Consider the following 14,712-nt stretch of genomic DNA (forward strand, 5'->3'; position numbering starts at 1 on the left):
ATTCCAGCCTGGGCTATGGAGCAAGACTCCATCTCAAATGAACAAATAAAAAACACAGAAAGAACATTTACTCCAAATTACATTGAAGAATATTCACCATTTTGGAAAACAAATATTCAAATACTAATAATGAGACCAAATCACACGCCTACTTTATATAATTGTTCCTGTTACATGATTAGATAGTAAGCCACGGCTGGGTTGAGGTGGTTCACGCCTATAATCCCAGCACTTTTGGAAGTCCGAGGCAGGTGGATCACTTGAAGTCACGAGTTCGAGACCAGCCTGGCCAACATGGAGAAACCCCTTCTCCACTAAAAATGCAAAAAATTAGCCTGTGTGGTGGCTCACGCCTGTAGTCCCAGCTGCTCGGAAGGCTGAGGCAGGAGAATTGGCTGAACCCGGGAGACGGAGGCTGCAGTGAGCCGAGGTCGTGCCACTGCACTTTAGCCTGGGCGACAGAGTGAGAATCTGTCTCAAAAAAAGGAAAAAAAAAAAAAAAAAAAAAAAAAAAAAAGATAGTAAGCTACTCTTTCATAGAATTACCCAGATTCAGGGACATCAGAAATGATGTTTATAGCAAGTTCTTGGTCAAAACCAAAGTCAATTGGCTGATTCTGGCTTAACTCATTTTAGTATATGCCTAATGTATTTGTTTATTATGTAATATAAAATAATATACTGTAGTAATACCCTAATGCAGTATTATATTATGTTTCTGCAGTAGGGTATTATTAATATATTATCTTAGTCTGTTTTATGTTGCTTATAACAGAATACCTGAAGGTGGGTAATTTATAAAGAAAGTGATTTTTTTTTTTTTTTTTTTTTTTGAGACAGGATCTCACTCTGTCACCCAGGCTGGAGTGCAGTGGCACAATCTCGGTTCACTGCAACCTTCACCTCCCAGGCTCAAGTGATCCTCCCACCTCAGCCTCCCAAGTAGCTTGGATTACAGGCATGTACCACCATGCCCGGCTAATTTTTGTATTTTTAGTAGAGACGAGGTTTTGTCGTGTTGACCAGGCTGGTCTTGAACTCCTGACCTCAGGTGATCCACCCACCTCGGCCCCCAAAGTGCTAGGATTACAGGCGTGAGCCATCAAGCCCAGTAAGTCATTGCCTTTTAAAGGTCCATCTCTTAATATTGCCACACTGGGGATTAAATTTCTTCTTTTTCTTTTTATTATTTTTTCTAAGATGGAGTCTCACTATGTTGCCCAGGCTATTCTTAAACTCTTAGGCTCAAGCAGTCCTCCTGTCTTGGCTTCCCAAAATGCTGGGATAACAGGCCTAAGCTGCCATCTCCGGCAGGGATTAAATCCTAACACAAGTTTTGGAGGGGACAAACACCTTACAAAACATACATAAAATTTTTTTAAGTTAAAGCACAAGATAGAAGCTGTAACATTTTCTTCCTGTATTCTAGTGAACTTTCTTCTGTACATGGGGTGTGTGTACCCCTCCTTATAGACCACTGACCTATAACACAGAGTTCAAAGTCCTTCCCCTGTTATAAACAGAGTCCTTGCCTCTCACCTTTCCCTGCCTTGAACCTTATACTCCCACAACATTGATTTTTTTTTTTTTTTTTTTGAGTTGGAGTCTCACTCTGTTGCCTAGGCTGGAGTTCAGTGGTGTGATCTCGGCTCACTGCAACCTCTGCCTCCTGGGTTCAAGTGATTCTTGTGTCTCAGCCTCCTGAGGAGCTGGGATTATAGGTGCGCACCACCACACCTGGCTAACTTTTGTATTTTTAGTGGAGATGGAGTGTCGCCATGTTGGCCAGGCTGGTCTCGAACTCCTGACCTCAAGTAATCCTCCCACTTCGGCCTCCCAAAGTGCTGGGATTACAGGCGTGAGCCACCATGCCAAGCCTGAATTTATTTATTTATTTATTTGTTTATTATTTATTTTTATTTTTTGAGAAATGTCTCGTTCTGTCGCCCAGACTGGAGTTCAGTGGCATGATCTTGGCTCACTGCAACCTCTGCCTCCTGGGTTCAAGCAATTCTCCCTGCCTCATTCTCCCGAGTAGCTGGGATTACAGGTATGTGCCATCATGCCTGGCTAATTTTTGTACTTTTTAGTAGAGGTGGGGTTTCACCATGTTGGCCAGGCTGCTGTTGAACTCCTGGCCTCAAGTGATCCACCTGCCTTGGCCTCCCAAAGTGCTGGGAATACAGGTGTGAGCCACCGCTCCTGGCTCTGAATTTATTTTATTTTATTATTTATTTATTTTTGAGACGGAGTTTCACTCTTGTTGCCCAGGCTGGAGTGCAGTGGCGCGATCTCAGCTCACTGCAACAACCTCTCCCTCCCAGGTTCAAGCCGTTCTCCTGCCTCAGCCTCCGGAGTAGCTGAGATTACAGGCATGTGCCGCCACGCCCCACTAATTTTGTATTTTTAGTAGAGATGGGGTTTCTCCATGTTGGTCAGGCTGGTCTGAAACTCCCGACCTCAGGTGATCCGCCCATCTCAGCCTCCCTAAGTGTTGGGATTACAGGTGTGAGTCACCGCACCTGGCCTGAATTTATTTTTTTAAAAATATTTTTATTATTTGTTTGCTTTGGAATGCTTCACGAATTTACATGTCATCTTAGTGTAGGGGCCATGCTAATTTTCTCTGTATTGTTCCAATTTTAAGTCTCCTACACGTTGTGCTATTTCTTGCCTCTGTGACTTTGCTCAGGCTGTTCCCTGCGCTAGCATATCATTTCCTTTCAAGTCTGGCTAACTTGATTCATTGTTTTGTCTCATCTCAAACACATCACACTCTCTGGGAAGTTCCCTGACATTTCTTTTTTTTCTCCCTTGAGGTTAGGTTAGGTGTCCCTCCTCTTGGTTCCTAAGTTCCCAGTGTGTCATTCTATTCTTATGCCTATTAATTGTATTTAATTTAATTAATTAATTTATTTATTTATTTTGAGACAGAGTTTCACTCTTGTTGCCCAGGCTGGAGTGCAATGGCACGATCTCGGCTCACCGCAACCTCTGCCTCCCGGGTTCAAGTGATTCTCCTGCCTCAGTCTCCCAAGTAGCTGGGATTACAGGCATATGCCACCATGCCCAGCTTATTTTTAGTAGAGACAGGGTTTCTCCATGTGGGTCAGGCTGGTCTCAAATTCCTGACCTCAGGTGATCCGCCTGCCTCGGCCTCCCAAAGTGCTGGGATTACAGGCGTGAGCCACCGCGTCTGGCTATTAATTGTATTTTAATTGTTAGGGGGCAACCTGTGCTGATTTAACTTACGTTTCTATCACCCTGGAGGATTGGGGCTGAAAGAGAAATTAAGTCGGAGTATAAAAAAGTAGAAACAGTTGGGCCAGGTGCGGTGGGTCAGGCCTGTAATTCCAGCACTTTGGGAGGCCGAAGCGGGCGGTTTGCCTTAGCTCAGGAGTTCAAGAGCAGCCAGGGCAACATGATGAAACCCCATTTTTACTAAAATACAAAAAGATTAGCCAGGCATGGCGGCATGCACCTATAGTCCCAGCTTCTCGGGAGGCTGAGGCAGGATAATTGTTTGAACCTGGGAGGCAGAGGTTGCAGTGAGCCAAGATGCCAAGATTGTACCTCTGCATTCCAGCCTGGGCAACAGAGCGAGACTCCGTCTCAAAAAAAAAAAAAAGGAAAAGAAAAGTAGAAAAAGTTGTATTTTTTGCACACTTGAGAGTTTTCAGACTGATGTTTGAAACTACTATTCTTATTGACCTTGGCTCTTGGTACAGAGAGTTGTACTTTACCCAGGTACTAGGTTCAAAAGGGAGTTATGTGAAAAGCACATATACATTCATCAGGTAGAGTGCTAGGAAATAGATGGCATTGCCAAATGAAGATATTTAAGGAGAGTTTAAAAGGGGACTCTACGAAGCTATCGCTGTGAGGTTTACCTCCACAATGGATTGGGCAACACTCAAGACTTGTCATAGCAGGTTCTGTTCCCATTCCTAGGCCTGCAGAGGCCATGAGAGGAACTGGTTACAGGAACGCAGAGTCAGGGAAAGCTGTGTGGGCAAGGTCACCTGACTGAGTATAGATGTTTGAAGTGACCCTGATAGGAAACAAGCACCCTGACCTTGTTCTCTTGTTCTTCCATCTCCCACCAGCGGCCCCCACCTTTAACTGAACCCAACTCGAAGGCAGAGAGCAAGTCAGCCTGTTGCTGATGTAGTCCCGGGCACAGGGCATGGTGGGTAAGGTGGAGAGAACATCAAGTGGGCACACCAAAGACACCAGCACAACAGATAACCCTAAGCGTCACAGTAGGTATCGAGTCAGATGTGAGCAGGGTAGGAGAGTCCCCCTCCTCAAACCACCACTAGGAATGTCAGGCAGCCATCAGGTGATGGTCAGGTGGTTATTAAATGGTGTCTCTAAAATAATAATTGGTCACAGCCAGAGCCAGGGAAAGGCAGTCTCTCAATAGATAAAAGCACCTGAAACTGGTGATCAGCAGCTTCCCAGTCAGATCTCAGGAGTTGGGCAAGTGGGCTCAAGCATGCTCATTAAGAGACAAAATGGGCCGGACACGGTAGCTCAAGCCTGTAATCCCAGCACTTTCAGAGGCCGAGGTGGGCGGATCACAAGGTCAGGGGTTCAAGACCAGCCTGGCCAATATGGTGAAACCCTGTCTCTACTAAAAATACAAAAAAACATTAGCTGGGTGTGGTGGCGCATCTACTGTAGTGTAATCCCAGCTACCCAGGACGCTGAGGCAGGAGAATTGCTTGAACCCAGGAGGTGGAGGTTGCAGTGAGCCGAGATTGTGCCACTGTACTCCAGCCTGGGCAACAAAGCAAGACACTGTCTCAAAAAATAAATAAATAAATAAATAACAAATACATACAAATAAATACATAAGAGAGACAAAGTGGTGGAGTTTAACTGGTATATGACCTTCTATATGACCTTCCTCTAGGAATGGTAGACTGGTAAGGGAAGTATGTTAGCAGTGGAAAGCGTCCGAGTCACACAGCACGAAAATATGTTACCAGTGGCAAATCCTTACAGGTCTGCAGCAACCTCAGTTCTTGCTCCTTAGAAGAAAGAATGTAACTGAAGGGTAAGAGGCAGAAGGAGAGACAGACAAGTTTTAGAGCAGGAGTGAACGTTTATTAAAAAGCTTTAGAGCAGGAAGGAAAGGAAGAAAAGTACACTTGGAAGAGGGCAGACAACTTGAAAGGCAAGTGTGTGGTTTGACCTGTTGACTTGGGGTTTTATATGCTGGCAGACTTCTGGGGGCTTGCATCCCTTCTCCCCTGATTCTTCCCTTGGGGTGGGCTATGCTTATGTGCAGTGGCCTGCTAGCACTTGGGAGGTGAGCACGCACGATGTGTTTTCTGGAGTCGTGCCCATGCTCACTTGAGGTGTCCTTCCCTTACCAGTCAAATGTCCCTAGAGGGTGGCCACGTATGTTAAACTCCGTCATTTTGCCTCTTAATGCTTGTGCTTGAGCCCACTTGCCCAACTCCTAAGATCTTATCGGGAAGCTGCTGATCACCAGTTTCAGGCGTTTTTATCTATTGGAAGACTGCCTGTCCCTGGTACTGGCTGTGAACAATTTTAGAGAGACTGTTTAACAACCACCTGACCAGCACCTGATGGTTGCCTGACATTCCCGGTGTGTGTGTGTGTCTGTGTGGGGGGCTCTCTTACCCTGCTCATGTCTGACTCACTGTCTACTCTAACAAAAGTATTTATGAAAACCCCTAAAATCCACTCCCAGCCCTCTGTCCACTTAGCTTTGAGGTTTCACATATGAAACCTTTAACTAAGTGACTTATCATACAGTGATGGAAAATGCTAAAGTCTTTTCTTTATTCCTTTACGTCTGACAGGATTGCTCTCTCTCAGCCAATAAACCATTACTGAAGTGGTGGAGAATTCCATAATGAAGATGATTAGCAAAATATCATATGTCACAAACTCAAATGCCTCAGGGGGCCAGGCAGGTCATGGAAATCAGAGCAAATGATACATGGATGGATGCAGTTGCAGGCCAGTGGGTGATCTCCGGCTCACTTTCTTTCCGATACCCCTTGATACGGTTTGGCTGTGTCTCCACCCACATCTCATTTTGAATTGTAGTTCCCGCAATCTCCGTGAGTCGTGGGAGGGACCCATTGGGAGGTAATTGAATCATGGGGGTGGTTTCTCCCGGATTCCTGTTCTTGCCATAGTGAGTTAGTTTTCACAAAATCTGGTGTTTTCATAAGGGGCTTCTCCCTTTGCTGGGCATTTGTTTTCTCTCCTGCCGCCATGTGAAGAAAGACATATTTGCTTCCCCTTCCACCATAATTGTAAGTTTCCTGAGGCCTTGCCAGCCATGCTGAACTGTGAGTCAGTTATTATTATTTATTTCTTTTTGAAACAGAGTCTTGCTCTGTCACCCAGGCTGGAGTGCAGTGGCGCCATCTCGGCTCACTGCAACTCCCCCTCCCCGGTTCAAGTGATTCTCCTGCCTCAGCCTCCCAAGTAGCTGGGATTACAGGCATGCGCCACCACACCCGGCTAATTTTTGTATTTTTTAGTAGAGACGGGGTTTCACCATGTTGGCCAGGCTGGTCTCGAACTCCTGACCTTGTGATCGCCCACCTCGGCCTCCCAAAGTACCGGGATTACAGGTGTGAGCCACAGCGCCCGGCCTATTATTATTATTTTTGAGATGGAGTCTTGCTCTGTCACCCAGGCTGGAGTGTAGTGGTGCCATCTCTGCTATTGCAACCTCCGCCTCCCAGGTTCAATCAATTTTCCTGTCCCAGCTTCCTGAGTAGCTAGGACTACATGTGCCTGCTACCATGCCTGGCTAATTTTTGTGTTTTTAGTAGAGACGGGGTTTCACTGTATTATTCACGCTGGTCTTGAACTCCTGACCTCAGGTGATCCACCTGCCTTGGCCTCCCAAAGTGTTGGGATTACAGGCATGAGCCTCTGCACCCAGCCTTAACTGCTAGTCAGTTAAGCCTCTTTCCTTTATACATTACCCAGTCTCAGGTATGTCTTTATTAGCAGCACGAGAACAGACTAATACACCCCCTTTCATCAGTCTTTGATAGTGAGGAGCAAACACTCTATTGGCAAATTGTTTCTGGTTTCGGGGTGGGATTGGTAGAAAGCCTTCTCTTTCATGCCCTGCTGAAAGGCTGATCTCCCTAATAACTGCAAGTCACAGGCTAGGGCACTTCTGAAGGCCTACTATGTGCAAACACTGTTCTAAGTGCTTCCACCCCAATTGGCTTTTTTTTTTTTTTTTTTTTTTTTTGAGATGGAGTCTTGCTTTGTCACCCAGACTGGAGTGCAGTGGTGCGCTCTCAGCTCACTATAACCTCCGCCTCCTGGGTGCAAGCGATTATCCTGCCTCAGCCAACTGACTAGCTGGGATTACAGGCACCTGCCACAATGCCTGGTGCCTGGCAAATTTTTGTCTTTTTTTTTTTTTTTTTTTAAGTAGAGACAGGGTTTCACCATGTTGGCCAAGCTGGTCTCGAACTCCTGACTTCAAGCGATCTGCCCACCTCAGCCTCTCAAAGTGCTGGGATTACAGGCATGAGCCACTGTGCCTGCCCCCCCTTATTAGCTTCTTTAATCCTCTGCATCACCACAAGATAAGTACTACTATGATCCTATTTTACAGGTGAGCAAATGAAGCACAGAGAGGTTAAGGAGGAACAGGGTTATCTGTTACAACTCTTCAGCAGGGCATTCTGGGAAGTACTGTCTAATTTGTGAGAGGCAAGGGGACTATTTGTTAATTATTTATTATTATTATTATTATCATTTTGAGTAGAGCCTTGCTCTGTCACCCAGGTTGGAGTGCAGTGATACAATCTTGTCTCATTGCAACCTCTGCCTCCTAGGTTCAAGTGATTCTCATGCCTCAACCTCCTGAGTAGCTGGGATTACAGGCATGCACCACCATGCCTGGCTGAATTTTGTATTTTTTAGGAGAGACAGGGTTTCACCACATTGGCCAGAATGGTCTTGAACCCTTGATCTGTATTAGTCCGTTTTCACGCTGCTGATAAAGACATACCTGAGACTGGGCAATTTACAAAAGAAAGAGGTTTAATGGACTTATAGTTCCACACGACTGGAGAAGCCTCACAATCATGGCAGAAGGCAAGGAGGAGCAAGTCACATCTTACTTGGAAGGCAGCAGGCAAAGAGAAACAGCCTGTGCAGCGAAACTCCCATTTTTAAAACCATCAGATCTCGTGAGACTTATTCAGTATCACGAGAACAGCACAAGAAAGACCCGCCCCCGTGATTCAATTATCTCCCACCAGGTCCCTGCCACAACACCTGGGAATTATGGGAGCTATGGGTGTGAGAGAGAGCCAAACCATATCTTTCTGCCCCTGGGCCCTCTCAAATCTCATGCCTTCACATTTCAAAACCAATCATGCCTTCCCAACAGTCCCCTAAAGTCTTTTTTTTTTTTTTTGAGACAGAGTCTCGCTCTGTCTCCCAGGCTGGAGTGCAATGGCGTGGTCTCTGCTCACTGCAAGCTCCACCTCCTGGGTTCATGCCATTCTCCTGCCTCAGCCTCCCGAGTAGCTGGGACTATAGGCACCCGCCACCACGCCTGGTTCATTTTTTGTATTTTTAGTAGAGACGGGGTTCCACCATGTTATCCAGGATGATCTCGATCTCCTGACCTCGTGATCCACCACCTCAGCCTCTCAAAGTGCTGGGATTACAGACTTGAGCCACTGCACCCAGCCATCCCTAAAGTCTTATTTCAGCATTAACTCAAAAGTCCACAGTACAAAATCTCATCTGACACAAGGCAAGTCCCTTCCACCTATGAGGCTGTAAAATCAAAAGCAAGTTAGTTACTTCCTAGATACAATGGGGGTACATGAATTGGGTAAATATAGCCATTCTGAATGGAATAAATTAGCCAAAACAGAGGCGCTACAGGCCCATGCAAGACTGAAATCCAGCAGGGCAGGCAAATCTTTTTTTTTTTTTTTTAAGAACAGTACAGGTTTTATTTATAGGGCTCGAATTTTAGTTTTCTTACTGCATCATCAATGTCAGAAATCTGTTCCTTCAGCTGGCTCCATTGTTCTGGATTTAAAGAAATACCTTTTCTTCCTGGTTTCATTTCACCTTCAGGATCCATCCAGTATTCTCTAATATCAATTAGCACTTTGCTTTTAAAATCTCAAACGCTAACGTACCTCATTTTCCCAATCTGAAACATGTTATCATCTCTGCTGCTGCTACTCTGTTTAGAAGATGACAGAGCTCTTGAAGTTTCACCTGTCTTTTGCTTTTTTACAGGTTTTTCTGGAGCAACTTGCTTTTTCCTCTTTAACTTTTTGTCAACTTCACTGTCAGAATCATTGCCAGAAGAGCTTGAAGAAACAAGTTCCTTTGATTTAGGCACCGCTTCGCTTGGCTCTAGCAGTCGAACACCCTCTTGCTTATTCTCTCGCGACTGGCAGGCAAATCTTAAAATTCCCAAATGATCTCCTTTGACTCCATGTCTCCTATCCAGGTCACACTGATGCAAGAGGTGGGCTCCCACTGCCTTGGACAGCTCCGCCCCTGTGGCTTTGCAGGTATAGCCCCTCTCCTGGCTGCTTTCACGGGCTGGCATTGTCTGCGGCTTTTCCAGGTGCACGGTGCAAGCCGTTAGTGGATCTACCATTCTGGGGTCTGAAGGATGGTGGCCCTCTTCTCACAGCTCCACTAGGTGGTGCCCCCAGTAGGGACTCTGTGTGGGGGCTCTGACCCCACATTTCCCTTTAGCACTACCCCAGCAGAGGTTCTCCATGAGGGCTCTGCCCCTGCAGCAAACTTCTGCCTAAGCACCCAGGCGTTCTTATACATCCTCTGACATCTAGGCAAAGGTTAAAAAAAAAAAAAAAGGCCAGGCGTGGTGGCTCACGCCTGTAATCCCAGCACTTTGGGAGGCCAAGGCGGGTGGATTACCTGAGGTCGGGAGTTTGAGACCAGCCTGACCAACATGGAGAAACCCCGTCTCTACTAAAAATATAAAATTAGCCGGGCATGGTGGCACACGCCTGTAATCCCAGCTACTCGGGAGGCTGAGGCAGGAGAATCACTTGAACCTGGGAGGCAGAGGTTGTGGTGAGCCGAAATCAAGTCATTGCACTCCATCCAGCCTGGGCAACAAGAGGGAAACTCCATCTCAAAAAAAAAAATATACACACACACACACACACACACACACACACACACACACACACACCTCAAGGTGAAGTTTCCCAAACCTTAATTCTTGACTTCTGTGCACCCACAGGCTCAACACCACATGGAATCTGCCAAGGCTTGGGGCTTTCATTGTCGGAAGCAACAGCCTGAGCTGTACCTTGGCTCCTTTTAGTCATGGCTGGAGTGGCTGGGACGCAGGACACCAAGTCCCTAGGCTGCACACAGCACAGGGACCCTGGGCCCAGCCCAGGAAACCATTTTCTCCCAGGCCTCTGGGCCTGTGATAGGAGGGCCTGCAGTGAAGACCTCTGATATGCCCTGGAGACATTTTCCCCATTGTCTTGGTGATTAACATTTGGCTCCTCGTTACTTAGGCAAATTTCTGCAGCCAGCTTGAATTTCTCCTCAGAAAATGTTTTTTCTTTTTTATCTCATTGTCAGACTGCAAATTTTCCAAACTTTTATGCTATTTCCCTTTTAAAACTGAATGCTTTTAAGAGCACCTAAGTCATCTCTTGTATGCTTAGCTGCTTAGAAATTTATTTTTCCAGATACCCTAAATCATCTCTCTCAAGTTCAAAGTTTCACAAATCTCTAGGGCAGGGGAAAATGCTGCCAGTCTCTTTGCTAAAACATAACTAGAGTCACCTTTGCTCCAGTTTCCATCCTCATCTTCATCTGAGACCACCTCAGCCTGGACCTTATTGTTCATATCACTATCAGCATTTTTGCCAAAGCCAGTCAACAAATCTCTAGGAAGTTCCAAACTTTCCAACATTTTCCTGTCTTCTTCTGAGCCCTCCAAACTGTTCCAACCCCTGCTTGTTACCTAGTTCCAAAGTTGCTTCCACATTTTGGGGTATCTTTTTTTTTTTTTTTTTTTTGAGATGAAGTTTGGCTCTTGTTGCCCAGGCTGGAGTGCAATGGCATGATCTCGGCTCACCACAACCTCTGCCTCCTGGGTTCAAGTGACTCTCTTGTCTCAGCCTCCCAAGTAGCTGGGATTACAGGCATATGCCACCACGCCTGGCTAAGTTTGTATTTGTAGTAGAGATGGTGTTTCTCCATGTTGGTCAGGCTGGTCTTGAACTCCCAACCTCAGGTGATCTGCCCGCCTTGGCTTCCCAAAGTGCTGGGATTACAGGTGTGAGCCACTATGTCTAGCCAATTTTGGGATATCTTTTCAGCAATGCCCCATTCCTGGTACGAATTTATTGTATTTGTCTGTTTTCATGCCACTGATAAAGGCATACCTGAGACTGGGAAATTTACAAAAGAAAGAGGTTTAATGGCCTTACAGTTCTGTATGTCTGGTGAGGCCTCACAATCATGGTGGAAGGCAAGGAGGAGCAAGTCCACATCTTACATGGATGGCAGCAGGCAAAGAGAGAGTTTGTGCAGGGAAATTCCCATTTTTGAAACCATCAGATCTCATGAGAGTTATTCACTATCAGGAGAACAGCACTGGAAAGACCCACCCCCATGGTTCAATTATGTCCCACTGGGTCCCTCCCACAACGTGGTAATTATGGGAGCTACGAGATGACCTCAAGTGATCTGACCACCTTGGCCTCCCGAAGTGCTGGGATTACAGGCGGGAGCCACTGCACCTGGCCTATTTGTTAATTTTTGAAATTTATTTAAATATAATCTGATTTTAAAAATGATTTGAGGTATCTAGAATGTTTCATCTTTGAAATAGATTACATATTATATCATTAAGGAAATAGTAAATCTGGAAAGTAATAACACTTACCTTTAAGGGGCTGGATATGAGTATATCCATATATGGCCACAATCATGGCTACAATAACCCCATGGGGCAGGAAGTCATTTCAGCTCTGCTTCCATTAGTCTGAACATCAGCCTGGGGCTCTTGGAGCCTGTGGGTTTCCAGGTGCTACAGGTGCACCCTGCATTCCAGGCAAATTCCCTTAAAATAGACAAATGGTGGGAGATGTGGGCTCTCTGGAAGGTTCTCCCTCCATGGGCTCCCTAAATGCACCACATGCAGTTCCTCTGTATTGGAAAATTTCCAAGTGTTCTATCTTAACTATGGCCATCCAATCACATCCAAGATACATCAACGTAAGACCACCATTAATTGAAAACCTCTAGCACTGTGCTGAATAAGAGTAGTGAGAAAGGACATCTTGCTTTGTTCTTGCTCTTAGGGTGAAAGCATTCATTCTTTCACCATGAAGAATAATGCGACTATAGGTCTGCAGATGCTCATTATAAAGTTGGGAAAATCTTCCTTTATTCCTATTTTTATCATAAATGAATGTTTAATTTTGTCTAATGATTTTTCTGCATCAATTAATTTGATCATATAATGTTTCTTCTTTAGCTTATTGATATGGTGGATTATACTGTGTCCAAAATGTTGAACCAGCCTTGCTTACCTGAAATAAATCCCACTTGATGATAGTGTATATACTTTTTTTATACATTGCTGGAATAGGTTTGTTAATGTTTTGTTGAGAATTTTCACATCGAAGTTCTTGAGAGATAATGGTCTGTAGTTTTCTTTTTCATACTACCTTTGTCTAGTTTTTGTATCAGGATAACACTAACTCCATAAAATGAATTAGGAAACGTTTTCTTCTATTTTATAGAAGAGATTATGTAGGGCCAGGCATGGTGGCTCATGCCTGTAATTCCAACACTTTGGGAGGCCAAGGCAGGCAGATCACTTGAAGTCAGGAGTTTGAGACCAGCCTGGCCAACATGGGGAAACCCTGTCTCTACTAAAAATACAAAAATTAGCCACGCATGGTGGCGGGTGCCTGTAATCTCAGCTATTTGGGAGACTGAGGCAGGAAAATTGCTTGAGCCCAGGAAGTGGAGCTTGCAGTGAGCCAAGATGGCGCCACTGCACTCTAGCCTGGGCAACAGAGCGAGATTCCATCTCAAAAACAAAAAAGAAGAAAAGTGTATTATTGATATACTTTTATTGATATACTTTTGGATTGATTCCATTGTGGTTGAAAACACACTGTATGATTTCAATTCTTTTAAATTTGTTGAGGTTTGTTTTACGGCACATTTATGGTGTGTCTTGATATATGTTCTATGGACACCTAAATAGAATGTGTATTCTGCTGTTGTTGGGTGGAGTGTTCTATATATGTCGACAGCTCCCGTTGGTTAATGATAGTGTTGCATTCCTCTCTACCCTTCCTTATTTTCTGTCTAATATTCTATCAGTTTTTCTTCACATATTTTGCAGTTCTGTTGGTTGCTGTGTACACATTTAGAATGGCTATGTCACCTAGAATTGCCCCCCCCCAACCTTTTTTTTGGAAGATGGAGTTTCACTCTTGTTGCCCAGGCTGGAGATTCCGACTCAAAAAAACAAAACAAAAACAAAACAATCTTATGTTCATTTCTGTAAATTTGACGTCTTTTAAAGCATAATGACTTTTCTGATGAGATTGGTGGGGATATTAAAAAGTGTGGTTAAAAAATGTATAATGAAATGTGTGAACATTCAAAAGGTCTACATAATTCAGTGAACCAATATTTCCCAAGTGACCAATGAATGATGTTCAAAATTATGCCTGGACAAATGATCCAAAGTGCAAAATAGACTGATTTTTTGTTTGCTTGTTTGCTTGTTTTTTGTATTTTTAGTAGAGATGGGGTTTCATCATGTTGGCCAGGCTGGTCTCAAACTCCTGACCTCAAGTGATCCACCCGCCTCAGCCTCCCAAAGTGCTGGGATTATAGGCGTGAGCCACTGTGCCTGGCCTAGACTCATGAATTTTAATGTAATAGAGTATGGAATGTTTACTGATGTGGTTTCAGATTCCACATTGCAAGTAACCTTTAAGAAATCATCCCTTGTTGGCTGGGCGCGGTGGCTCATGCCTGTAATCCCAGCACTTTGGGAGGCTGAGGCGGGTGGATCACAAGGTCAGGAGATAGAGACCATCCTGGCTAACATGGTGAAACCCTGTCTCCACTAAAAATAGAAAAATTAGCTGGGCATGGTGGTGCATGCCTGTATTCCCAGCTACTTGGGAGGCTGAGGCAGGAGAATCACTTAAACCCAGGAGGTGGAGGTTGCAGTGAGCCGAGGTTGCAACACTGTACTATAGCCTGGGCAACAGAGCGAGACCCCGTCTCAAGAAAACAACAACAACAAAAAAAGAAAAATCATAACTTGTTGAATTTTGGCATAGTATCAGAGAAAAACGTCCACAATAACCTTTTTGTTGTTGTTGCTGTTTGTTTTTTTTAAGACGAAGTTTCACTCTTGTTGCCCAGGCTGCAGTACAATGATGCGATCTCAGCTCACTGCAACCTCCACCTCCCAGGTTCAAGCAATTCTTCTGCCTCAGCCTCTCAAGTAGCTGGGATTACAGGCGTGCACCTCCACCCCTGGCTAATTTTTGTATTTTTTTTTTTTTTTTTTTTTGTGAGACGGAGTCTTGCTCTGTAGCCCGGGCTGGAGTGCAGTGGCCAGATCTCAGCTCACTGCAAGCTCCGCCTCCCGGGTTTACGCCATTCTCCTGCCTCAGC

The 14,712-nt window shown here is 45.0% G+C and overlaps 1 non-coding gene and 1 pseudogene across 1 annotated transcript; both read right to left on the reverse strand.

The window, feature by feature from the left end:
• Positions 1-2,563: 2,563 nt before the first annotated feature.
• LOC126934507 (U6 spliceosomal RNA) lies at positions 2,564-2,666 on the reverse strand. Its single transcript, XR_007718975.1, has one exon. It is a non-coding gene; the product is annotated as a U6 spliceosomal RNA (small nuclear RNA).
• A 6,326-nt stretch (positions 2,667-8,992) lies between these two features.
• LOC126934408 (activated RNA polymerase II transcriptional coactivator p15-like) lies at positions 8,993-11,987 on the reverse strand (annotated as a pseudogene).
• Positions 11,988-14,712: the final 2,725 nt, after the last annotated feature.

Source organism: Macaca thibetana, chromosome 13, assembly GCF_024542745.1.
Source record: "Macaca thibetana thibetana isolate TM-01 chromosome 13, ASM2454274v1, whole genome shotgun sequence".
NCBI lineage: Eukaryota > Metazoa > Chordata > Mammalia > Primates > Cercopithecidae > Macaca > Macaca thibetana.